Below are 10,718 nucleotides of genomic sequence, written 5' to 3'. Positions count from 1 at the left end.
CTCATGCCATCACGCCATAACGGCTCAGACACTCAACACTGGGGAGAGAGGAATGAGGACCAGCCAGGCACAAATGAGCTCATAAGAGAGGACTGGGGACCAGCCAGGAACAAATGAGCTCATGAGAGAGGAATGGGGACCAGCCAAGCTGCACACCCCACGGTCCTGGGCACCAGCAGCTGCACCTGCTCCTGCAGCCTGGGAGAAGGACAAGCTACCCACCTGATGGTCCTTGGCACCAGTGGCTGTGACTGCAGCCCAGGAGAGGGAAAAGCTGCCCACCCCACAGTCCTGGGTGCTAGCGCATGTGGCTGTGGTCTGGGAGAGGGACAAGCCATTCACCCCATCGTCCCGGGCACCTGCGGCTATGGCCCTGGTGAAGCCGCCTGCCCACGGTTCCCTGTGGCTGCGGCCAGCCCGGACAAAGCCAGCTTGGGTCCTGTGTGCTTGTGACCGGTTGGAGGAGGGAATCCTGTGTCCCGGGTGCGGGGAGAGGCAGAGGTGGTTAGGGGCGATCAGGCCAGCAGGGAAGCAGTTAGGGGTGATCAGGCAGGCAGGCAGAGATGATTAGGGGTGATCAGGCAGGCAGAGGTGATTAGGGGCAGCAATCAGGCAGGCAGGCAGGCAAGCAGTTAGGAGCCAGTGGTTCCGGATTGCAAGAGGCAGTCAGACATCTTCCAAGGGGTCCTGGATTGGAGAGGGTGTGGGGCTGAGGGGACCAACCCCCGAGTGCACAAATTTTCGTGCACTGGGCCTTTAGTCTATATATATAAAAGCCTAAGCGACCTTTACCACCGAACAAGTGGAACAACCAGCTGACCAGTCGCTATGACGCGCACTGACCACCAAGGGTAAGATGCTCAACACAGGAGCTGCCCCCTGGTGGTCAGTGCACTCCCACAGCCAACATCCTATGGCTAGCCAACCTTCCCTGGCCGGCAAACCTCCCGCGGTCCCTCCCTTTGCCCCTTCCCTGTCCAGCAGGCCCCCTCTGGCAGGCCCCATCCGGCGACTGGCAGGTCCCCAAGCCCCAGCCAACAGCCAGCAGGCCCCAGCTGGCTTGGCCCCTATCGGGACTGGGCAAGATGGTCCTGATAGGCCCTGATCACCAGTCAGGCCTTGGGACCCCACCCATGCACAAATTCTGTGCACCAGGCCTCTAGTAATAAAATAAATAAAAAGCTTCTGCACAGCAAAAGAAACCACCATCAAAATGAAAATGGAATTTATGAATGGGAGAACATATTTGCCAATGATACAACTAATAAGAGGTTAATATCAAAGTATATAAAGTACTTGTACAACTCAACAAAAGAAAGAAAAACAAAGCAATTAAAAAATGGGCCGAAGACCTGAATAGACATTTCTCTGAAGAGAACATTCAAATGGCCAAGAAACACATAAAAAAAGGCTCAGTTACTGATCATCACAGAAATGCAAATTCAAACCACAATGGGATATCACCTCACACCTGTCAGAACGGCTATCATCAACAAATCAACAAACAACAAGTGCTGGCGAGAATGTGGAGAAAAGGGAACACTAGTTCACTGCTGGTTGGAATGCATATTGGTGCAGCCACTATGGAATACACTATGTAGTTTCCTCAAAAAATTAAAACCTGAACTTCCATTTGACCCACCAATCCCACTTCTGGGAATATATCCTAAAAGCCCTCAAAACACTAATCAGAAAGAATATATACACCCCTATGCCTTTGTCAGCATTATTTACAATAGCAAAGTTTTGGAAACATCTCAAGTGCCTATCAGTAGATGAATGGATAAAAAAGCTATGGTATATTTACACTATGGAATACTATGCATTTATATCTTTTAGTATCTCTTACCCTTTGGGACAGCATAGATGGATTTGGAGAGTATTATGCTAAGCAATATAAGCCAGTCAGAGAAAAACAAGTATCATTATTTGTGTAATCTAATGAACAAAATGAATTGACCAACAAAATAAGACTCAAAGCATAGAGGCTTTGAATAGACTGACATATCTCAATGTGGGTTTGGGGGAATAAGAACAGATAAACCTTGCCGAAGCCGGTTTGGCTCAGTGGATAGAGCGTCGGCCTGCGGACTGAGGGGTCCCAGGTTTGATTCCGGTCAAGGGCATGTACCTGGGTTGTGGGCACATCCCCAGTGGGAGATGTGCAGGAGGCAGCTGGTCGATGTTTCTCTCTCATCGATGTTTCTAACTCTATCTCTCTCCCTTCCTCTCTGTAAAAAATCAATAAAAATACATTAAAAAAAAAAGAACAGATAAACCAAACATGGACAATAGTGTTTTGAAGACTTAGAGTGTTGGGTAGGTGCTGGGAGGAGGGGGGGGAAACAGGGGTAAATGGGAGATATCTGTAATACTATCACCAATAAAAATATATTTATAAGAATAAATAAATATCTTTTAGTATCAGTTTGATTTTTGAATCGTGTGACTATATTGCCTATTTTTAAACCTTAATATACTTTTCTTAAATTTTTATTGAAATTACCAGGTGACATTGGTCAATATAATTATATAGTTTTCAAGTGACAGTTCTGTAGTACATCATCTGTATATTATATTGAGTGTTCACCACCCAAAGTCCCACCTTTACCCTCTTCTGCCTCCCCCTACCCTCCTTTCCCTCTGGTAAACCTTAATTTATTTTTAATTTATCCTCTCAAACCAAACTTTTCAGGAATGAGATAAAACACTTATACTAATATTGGCTTCTCTTTGTCATGATAAATTTTCCATCAGCTTACTCTCTACACTTTTTTCCTATTCCCATTCTTCTCCCCAGCCTCATTTGGGTGTTGGGGGGCAGAAAAACACAGCAGACCTATTTCTTTTTTCAAGGATTACCACTGCAATCATAATAAATTTTTTGTAATTTAACCCTAAGAGGTGTTTTTTTTTTTGTTTTTATTTATTTTTATTTAAATTTTTTGTTGTTGACACTATTTCAGAGATCTCCCATTTTCTCCCTTTTGCCCACCTCCACTCAGCCTTGATTGGCCATCACTCCACTATCGTCTGTCTCTCTGGGAAATGCATGTATGTTTTTTTAACTACTCCCTTCACCTTCCTTTATCCGGTCCCCCTCAACCACCTCCCCTCTAACATTTGTAAGTCTGTTCAATGTATCCATGCCTCTGGTTCTATTTAGTTCATCAGTTTATTTTGTTCATTATATTCCACATATTAGTGAGATCATATGGTATTTGACTTTCTCTGATTGGCTTATTTCACTTAGCATAATAATTTCTAGGTCCAACATGATGTTGCAAAATTTAAGTGCTCCTTCTTTTTACAGACATGTAGTATTCTATTGTGTTCACATACCACTGCCTTTTTCTTTTTTTTTACAGCTTTTTTATCCACTCATCTACTGCCGGGCACTCAGCCTATTTTCAGATCTGGCTATTGTAAATAACCCTACTATGAATGTAGGGGTGCATATTATCATTTTGATTGGCGATTAGGGATTGTTAGGATATATACTGAGGAGTGGGATCATTGGGTAAAAAAGCAGTTCCATTTTTTGTTTTTTCAGGAAACTCCATGCTGTTTTCCACAGTGGTTGCATCAGTCTGTATTTCCACCAACAGTGATGAGCATTCCTTTTCTCCACATCCTCACCAACACTTGTTGTTTGTTGATTTATTGATGATAGTCAGTCTGACAGGTGTGAGGTAATATCTCATTGTGGTGTTAACTTGCATTGCTCTGATGATTAGTGACACTTAGCATCCTTTCATATTTCTGTTGGTCATCTGTACGTCCTCTTTGTAGAAGTGTCTATTCAAGGTCCTTGGCCCATTTTTTAATTGGATTGTTTATCTTCTTGGTGTTGAGTTGTATAAGTTCTTTATATATTTTGGAGATTAACCCGAAATCAAATGAATCATTGGCAAATATGTTTGCCCATACAATGGGTTCCCTTTTCATTTTGTTGATGGTTTCTTTTGTTCTACAGAAGCTTTTTAAAAATATATTTTTATTGACAGGAAGGGAAAGGGAGAGAGAGATAGAAACATCAATGATGAGAGAGAACCACCAATCGGCTGCCTCCCTGCACGCCTCTCATTAGGGATCTAGCCCACAACCTGGGCATGTGCCCCAACTGAGAATTGATTGAAATGTAACCTCCTGGCCCATAGGTTGATGCTCAACCATGGAACCACACTGGTCAGGCTGTGCAAGCCCCCTACTGGGGATGTGCCTGCAACCAAGGGACATGCCCTTGACCAGAATCGAACCTGGGACTCTAGTCCACAGGCTGATGCTCTAGCCACTGAGCCAAACTGGTCAGGGCACCATTTGTTTATTTTTTCCTGTGTTTCTCTTGCCCTCAGAGACATATCGGCAAAAATATTGCTCCGAGAGATGTCTGAGATTTTATTCCGTTTTCTTCTAGGATTTTTATGGCTCTGTGACTTACATTTAAGTATTTTATAGATTTTTCAGTTTATTCTTGTGTTTGGTGTAAGTTGATGGTCTAGCTTCATTTTTTGCATGTTGCTGTCCATTTTTTCTGGAAACATTTCAATCTTGTTTACCTTTACAAAGAACCAAGTCTTGGTTTTATTGATCTTTTGTATTGTTCTTTTAGTCTCTATATCATTTAAAAGGAAAGTAATAAAAAAGAAGACACAACCCTAACTGGTTTAGCTCAGTGGATAGAGTGTCAGCCTGTATACTGAAGGGTCCCAGGTTCGATTCCGGTCAAGGGTATGTATCTTGTTTGCAGGCACATACCCAGTAGGTGGTGTGCAGGAGGCTGTTGATCGATGTTTCTAACCCTCTATCTTTCTCCCTTCCTCTCTGTGAAAAATCAATAAAATATATATTTTTAAAAAGAAGACACAAAAAATTATGAAAATGTTAAAAGGAGAGAAAGATAAAGTGAAAGAAAGAAAATAAATAAAAAATAAAGTAAGAAAAAGGAGGCAAATAAAGGATATGAGAAATTCCAGGGACTCCAACATGGCTCCTAGCAGGACCAGAGTGAGGGTGAGGGTGAGCGTGAATGAGGAAGTGAGTGAGAGGGTGAGTATATCGATGTGCGTGCGTATGTGTGGGAGGGGTGGGTGTCAGATTGTACACAGGAATCTCAGGGGCAGGTGATCCAGGCTCTCCTGGCTGGGGAGCCACTACTACTGCCAGAGCCATTCCCTGGACATGGCTCTGGCTTGTAGACTGTGCCATCTTAAAAGTTTTATAAGGTCCTTCTTGGGATGAGGCTGCGGGGAGCAGCAGCTGCTAGGCACCCAGCCTTGCTACCACCCAAATTTGCCGCAGCCAGTCTGAACCCATGTGCACCCCGTCCCAAACCCTGTGCATGGCCAAGGACACTGCTCGGACCTGCACGACCACCACTGACTCGACAAGACTCTCAACACTGCTGTGGATTTACCTATGGCTGTCCCTACTGTGCTGCCACAACTGCTCTGCTCCACTGCCAGGGCTCAGAGGAAGGAACTGTGCTAAAATCGGGGAGATGGATATAGTCTCCTCTTCCTTTGACCTTCTATAACTGGGGACCTGAGGATACTGAAGAGGCTGCATATCTGTAGGAACTCATTCTGGTGAGTAGAAAGGGGACTGGACAGTAGGACAAGGAAGGAGGGTCAATCCTGCCCACCTGAACACAGGGGAGGTGCTCTCTTTTCCTCCGGCAAAACAGCTGCTTCTGACCCAACCTGCAGCGACCTGAAGTAAGGAGGAACAGCTTGGGGCTGGAAATCTGTGCCCCTGAAGGTGGCGGTGAGGAGGAGCCAGCAAGCCAGGCAGGGCTAAGGCAGTGGAAGGAGAGGAAGTGCCCGCTCACCCCCACAAGCTACTGGCACCACTCCCCACACTAGTCTGATCAAATGATCCTGGCTAACACCAGGATATCCCTGCAGAGCCCAGCTCAGTCAGGGAAGGGAGAACAGCTCAGAACAGGGACACTTTAGGCATGAGACTCAAGCAGACCCAGCCTCTGGGCTAAGGAAGCCATACCCGCTGGACTACTAGGGGCTTCAACCTATAGGGCCTCAATTAGGTTGTCTAGGGCCAAAAAGGGACAGTGGTTCATATTGCCTTCCTTGCACCAGAGAAGCTCCTGGGAGGCCCAGGATAGACACACCACACCAAAAAAACAGATTCAACAACAGCAAAATCCAGTGAGCTCCACAAATAACAGATTCTAAGATTTTTGAGTTTGTGAGTATATATGGTTTTGGTTTTAGGTGCGTGTGTGTGTGTGTGTGTGTGTGTGTGTGTGTGTGTAGTGCCTCTTGTTTTGTTTTTGTTCTCTGTTTTCCCCCTTTTTTCTCTTTTTTTCTTGCATATCTTTATTTTTTCTTTTGATTCTATTTTTTTGTCTCATTATTCTTTTTGTCATTTGATTTCATTTTTCTCTTCTCTATTCTTTTTCCATTTAACTTTTCCTATCTATATATTAATATATCTATTATTATGACATTTTAAATTCATTATTATTGTTTCATTTAATTTCAGTTTCCTTCTCTTTTTCATTGCTATACTAATTAATATTTTAGCTTCTTTCTTGCTCCCATATTGCCAGTTTTCTTTTTCCCCCCTTATTCTTTATATGCCTTCTAAGTCATTGGTCTCATGTATTTTAGTTTTGTTTTGTTTTTTTAGTTTGTCTTTCCTTTGCTTTCTCTTCTTTTTCCTTCTTAGACTTTACTGTTGTTGTTTGCATAGTTTGATTTTTGTGGTGTTTTTTGTTTGGTCCTATTGTGTCTTGTTCTGTTCTGTCAGCACCTGTAATGATGAGGTGAAATGATGAGGTTGGGGCTGAGCCTCACTGTCAGTAACTCAGAAGGAAGATCCCTCTCACAAATTGGATATCACTGATCAAGTCTCAGTTAAATCAGGGGAGCCCAAATAATGCACAAAAGGGGCTATCATAGAGCATCCAGCTCAGGAGATCAAATAGACCACCATTGGACCCCTCAAGACACTTTCTACATAAGGTCATCACACAAAGAATGGGAAACAGTTCTATCTAATACATAGAAACAAATACAGAGACAGCTAAAAATGGGCAAAGAAACAAGCCCTAAATGAAAGAAAATGAGGGGTGTTCAGAAAAAGAACTAAATTAAATGGAAGCAAGCAACCTATCAGATGTAGAGTTCAAAGCAATGATGATAAAGACAGTTAAGAAACCTAATGCAGGTATGTGCTGCCAGACTCTGTAGATACGTACCCTTCTGCAGAAATAAAGATATTTGCCTTGCTGTCTGGCTCCCAAGTATGTTTTGTGTTCTACCAGGGCCCCTGATTTGGGGGGGGCTCGCTTGATTTCTAACAATTTGGGGGCTCATCTGGGATTCTGTTTGTCGCAAAAGGGCCATTAGAACTGTCTCCTGGGTATACCCCACTGCCACGTTGCAGTGGCCTCAGTGAGGAGGAAAAGCCATTACCTACTGGCCAACTATGAGCTCGGGATTGAGAGTCAGCCAGCAACACAGGAAGGGCCCAAGCAAGCAAGAACCGCTGCAATCAGATTAAAGGGCCTCCTAGCTCAAAGCCCTCCTCTAGAGTTTCTGGTTCATTGCCACCTGACTGGGAGACTACGTTTGTTCTAATCAAGACTTGGAAGACAAACAAGTTGGAACCCTCCTGGGAAGGACCGCACCTTGTCTTGCTTACTGCTGTTTGGATTGTAGAATGAAGTTTGACCTATCACACACAGGATAAGGGTGGACTACCAGCTTCTCCAGGTGGAGACACTCCAACTTGGATGGCTATACCAGGGCATAGCCCCTTGAAATTAACAAAAAAAACCTGTGAGTTGTCTTAATAACCCTCATGTACTGGGTTCTCTGGAAAATTGCAAGGGCTTACAATGTGGGCTGAGGAAATGTGTACAATCCAGATCATGCTTACCCAGTTAAGTTATTGATTAATGTAATTAAGGGAGATAATCCCATAATCCTTCAATTTGATGCCTGCCAAATTATATTATGTGGAGATCTCAACCATCATAGGCAGCTACAGGGCTGCTCCATTTACATGTGTCCTGATACTTCACTGGGAGCGAATGGTGTATCCCTTTATCCTACCGGGAATCATGTATGGTGGACCATCCAATACCAGAGCTGGATGGCTATACCCCGACCAGCAGATAAAAAGTTGTCACCTAAAGACTAGAATCATCTGTATAGAGGTACTCCTCCCAATGCTTACCAGAATTTACAGTGTAATCCCTTGCTCTTAACTATAGATAACTGGAATGACTTGGATATTCAGCCTTTAGGCGAAGAGATTGGCTAGGACTAGGTTTAAGAGGAGATGTCACAGGATAAGATCCCCTAGGAAGGTTTGCCCTGAGACTGGTAGCCCCACCCAAGGAAATTGACACTGCCACCATCATGAAAATAGATAAGGAAATGAATGCCTGGGTGGAATGGATTAAATATTCTGTATGTGCCCTAAATAAAAGTGACTGTTACACTCGCATGGCAGGAAGGCTAGAGTCTCAAGTGGTCCCATTTCCATTCGGATGGACTTCAGACAGTAACAGGGTGAAATGTATGCTTGCCCTGTATCAAGAGCAAACTGCCTGGGGAAATGCTTCCTGTAAGACTCTCTCCCTGTTGTTCCCATCCAACAGAGCTAAAAAGCAAGGATCCCCAAAATGATCCGACCCTCGTCCCCTGATGTAAACTATACCTCCCGCGTCTCAATGTGGGAGAGACAGTACTCGGAGTTTATGGTAAACGGCTGAGTATCCTCAGAAGCCAATCATTCTGCGCTGTTGATACCCTGTGCTGATTTCTGGTGGTATTGTGGGAGACCATAAATTGTGGCCTTGCCCAGCAATTGCAGTGGAACTTTCACTCTGATGCAATTGGCTATCCCTTTCACTTTGGCATATTGTAAACCTTTTTCAATGGACAGTCAGAAGAGAGGGAGTCCAGGGGGCTCCTTTGATCCCCATCTTTAAACAGATTCCATTGGGGTTTCAAGCAGAGTGCCAAATAAGTTTCAGATTGCTGCAGGATTTGAATCTGTCCTTTTCTGGTGGTCTACTATAAACAAGAATGTGGATTGGATTATCCTATATAATAAAAGGATAATATGAAAATTGACCCTAACAGTGGAACAACCAGAACGACCACTCGACCAGTCACTATGAGGTGCACTAACCACCTCTCGGTCCTTTTCCCTGGCTGGCAGGCTCCAATCACCAAAGGCAAGTGGGGAACTGGGGGTGTGTGGTGGGGGAAGCGGGTGGCACCAGGCCAAGGCCCCAGCCCTGCCAGTCACCCCACACACAGAGGGCAACCCATGGTGAGGGTAGGGCCAGCAAGCAGGCAGGAACAGCCAAACTCTCAGTCCCTTCCCCCAGCCATCAGGCTCCAATCACCAATGGCAAGTGGGAAACTAGGGTTGGTGGCAGCAGGGGGTGGGGCCAGTGAGCAGGTGGAACAGCTGACCTCTCAGTTCCTCCCCCCAGCTGTCAGGCTCTGATCGGAAAACTGGGGTGGGTGATGGCAGCAGGTTAGGAGTTACAGTGATGGGATGTTATATCATCCCATGTATGAAAGGTCTTATCCAAGTGTTAATTGAAACCGTATTGACCAAACAGCAAAATAATCTTCTCCTAGATGCTGCAGAGCAGGAAAGTCAATGAATGTTAGCCGACTTTGAAGAGTTAAATAAGAAAAGGGGGGAATTGTGAGAATAAAGAAGAAATCTATTCTGTCAAAGGGAGTTTAGGCAACCGCCATTTTGGCTCGAGTGACTTGACAGCCACCATTTTGGCTCATACGACTTGCAATTCCCCTGCGGGCCACCATTATGAAATGGAAAAGGTCAACTCCTTCCTTTAAATTAGCCAATCACGCAAGAGTGTGAGCCTAAGCTCTTCCAATCAAGAGTGAAGAACAGATCACGTGCATCAGGCATAAAAGCCTGAGTGGAATGCCTGTTCAGTGTACATGCTGCCAGACTCTGTGTTGGTATGTACCCTTCTTCAGAAGTAAAGATATTTGCCTTGCAAAAAAAGATAATGGACACCATAAACAAGAACCAGACAGGAATGAAGAATAATATGTCTGACATTAAGAACACACTGGAAGAAATTAAATGTAGATTGGCTAAGGCAGAGGACTGAGTCAGTGATTTGGAAGTCAATATAGAAATAAATACCCAATTAGAGTAACAAATAGAAAAACAATTAAAAAGCAGGAGGATAGCTTAAGGGAGCTCTGGGAAAACACAAACGCAACATCTGCATCATAGGAATATGAGAAGGGAAAGAATGTGAGCAAGGAACAGAGAACCTGTTTGAAGAAATAGTGACAGAAAACTTCCCCAACCTGATGAAGGAAAAAGTCACACAAATTCGGGAGGCACAGGGACTTCCAATCAAGATGAACCAAAGGAACCCAGCCAGCATGACAAAACGGTTAAGCGTTGACTTATGAACCAGGAGGTAATGGCTCAATTTCTGATCAGGGACAATGCCCAGGTTGCAGGCTTGATCCCAATGAGGGGTGTGCAGTCAATGATTTTCTCTCATCATTAATGTTTCTGTCTCACTATCACTCTCCCTTCCTCTCTCTGAAATCAATAAAAGTATTTTTAATGGCAAATGTTAAAGACAAAGGAAGAATCTTAAAGGCAGCAAGAGTGAGACAGAAAATTACCTAAAGAGGAGTTCCCATTTAAATGTCATTAGAGAAGACACTGTT

At 44.2% G+C, this 10,718-nt stretch overlaps 1 long non-coding RNA gene across 1 annotated transcript in view; it reads left to right on the top strand.

Moving 5' to 3' along the window:
- The first annotated feature begins 5,026 nt into the window (after window positions 1-5,026).
- Window positions 5,027-10,718, top strand: part of LOC107183029 — a 20,465-nt gene continuing 14,773 nt past the window's right edge. The window contains exons 1-2 of the long non-coding RNA XR_001513808.1: window positions 5,027-5,041; window positions 9,422-9,427. This is a non-coding gene — a long non-coding RNA (uncharacterized LOC107183029). The remainder of the gene's footprint in view (window positions 5,042-9,421; window positions 9,428-10,718) is intronic.

This window comes from Myotis davidii, unplaced genomic scaffold, assembly GCF_000327345.1.
Source record: "Myotis davidii unplaced genomic scaffold, ASM32734v1 scaffold3939, whole genome shotgun sequence".
NCBI classification, from domain to species: Eukaryota; Metazoa; Chordata; class Mammalia; order Chiroptera; family Vespertilionidae; genus Myotis; species Myotis davidii.
Note: the sequence above shows the minus strand (reverse complement) of the source record. Positions and strands in the feature narration are given on the sequence as shown.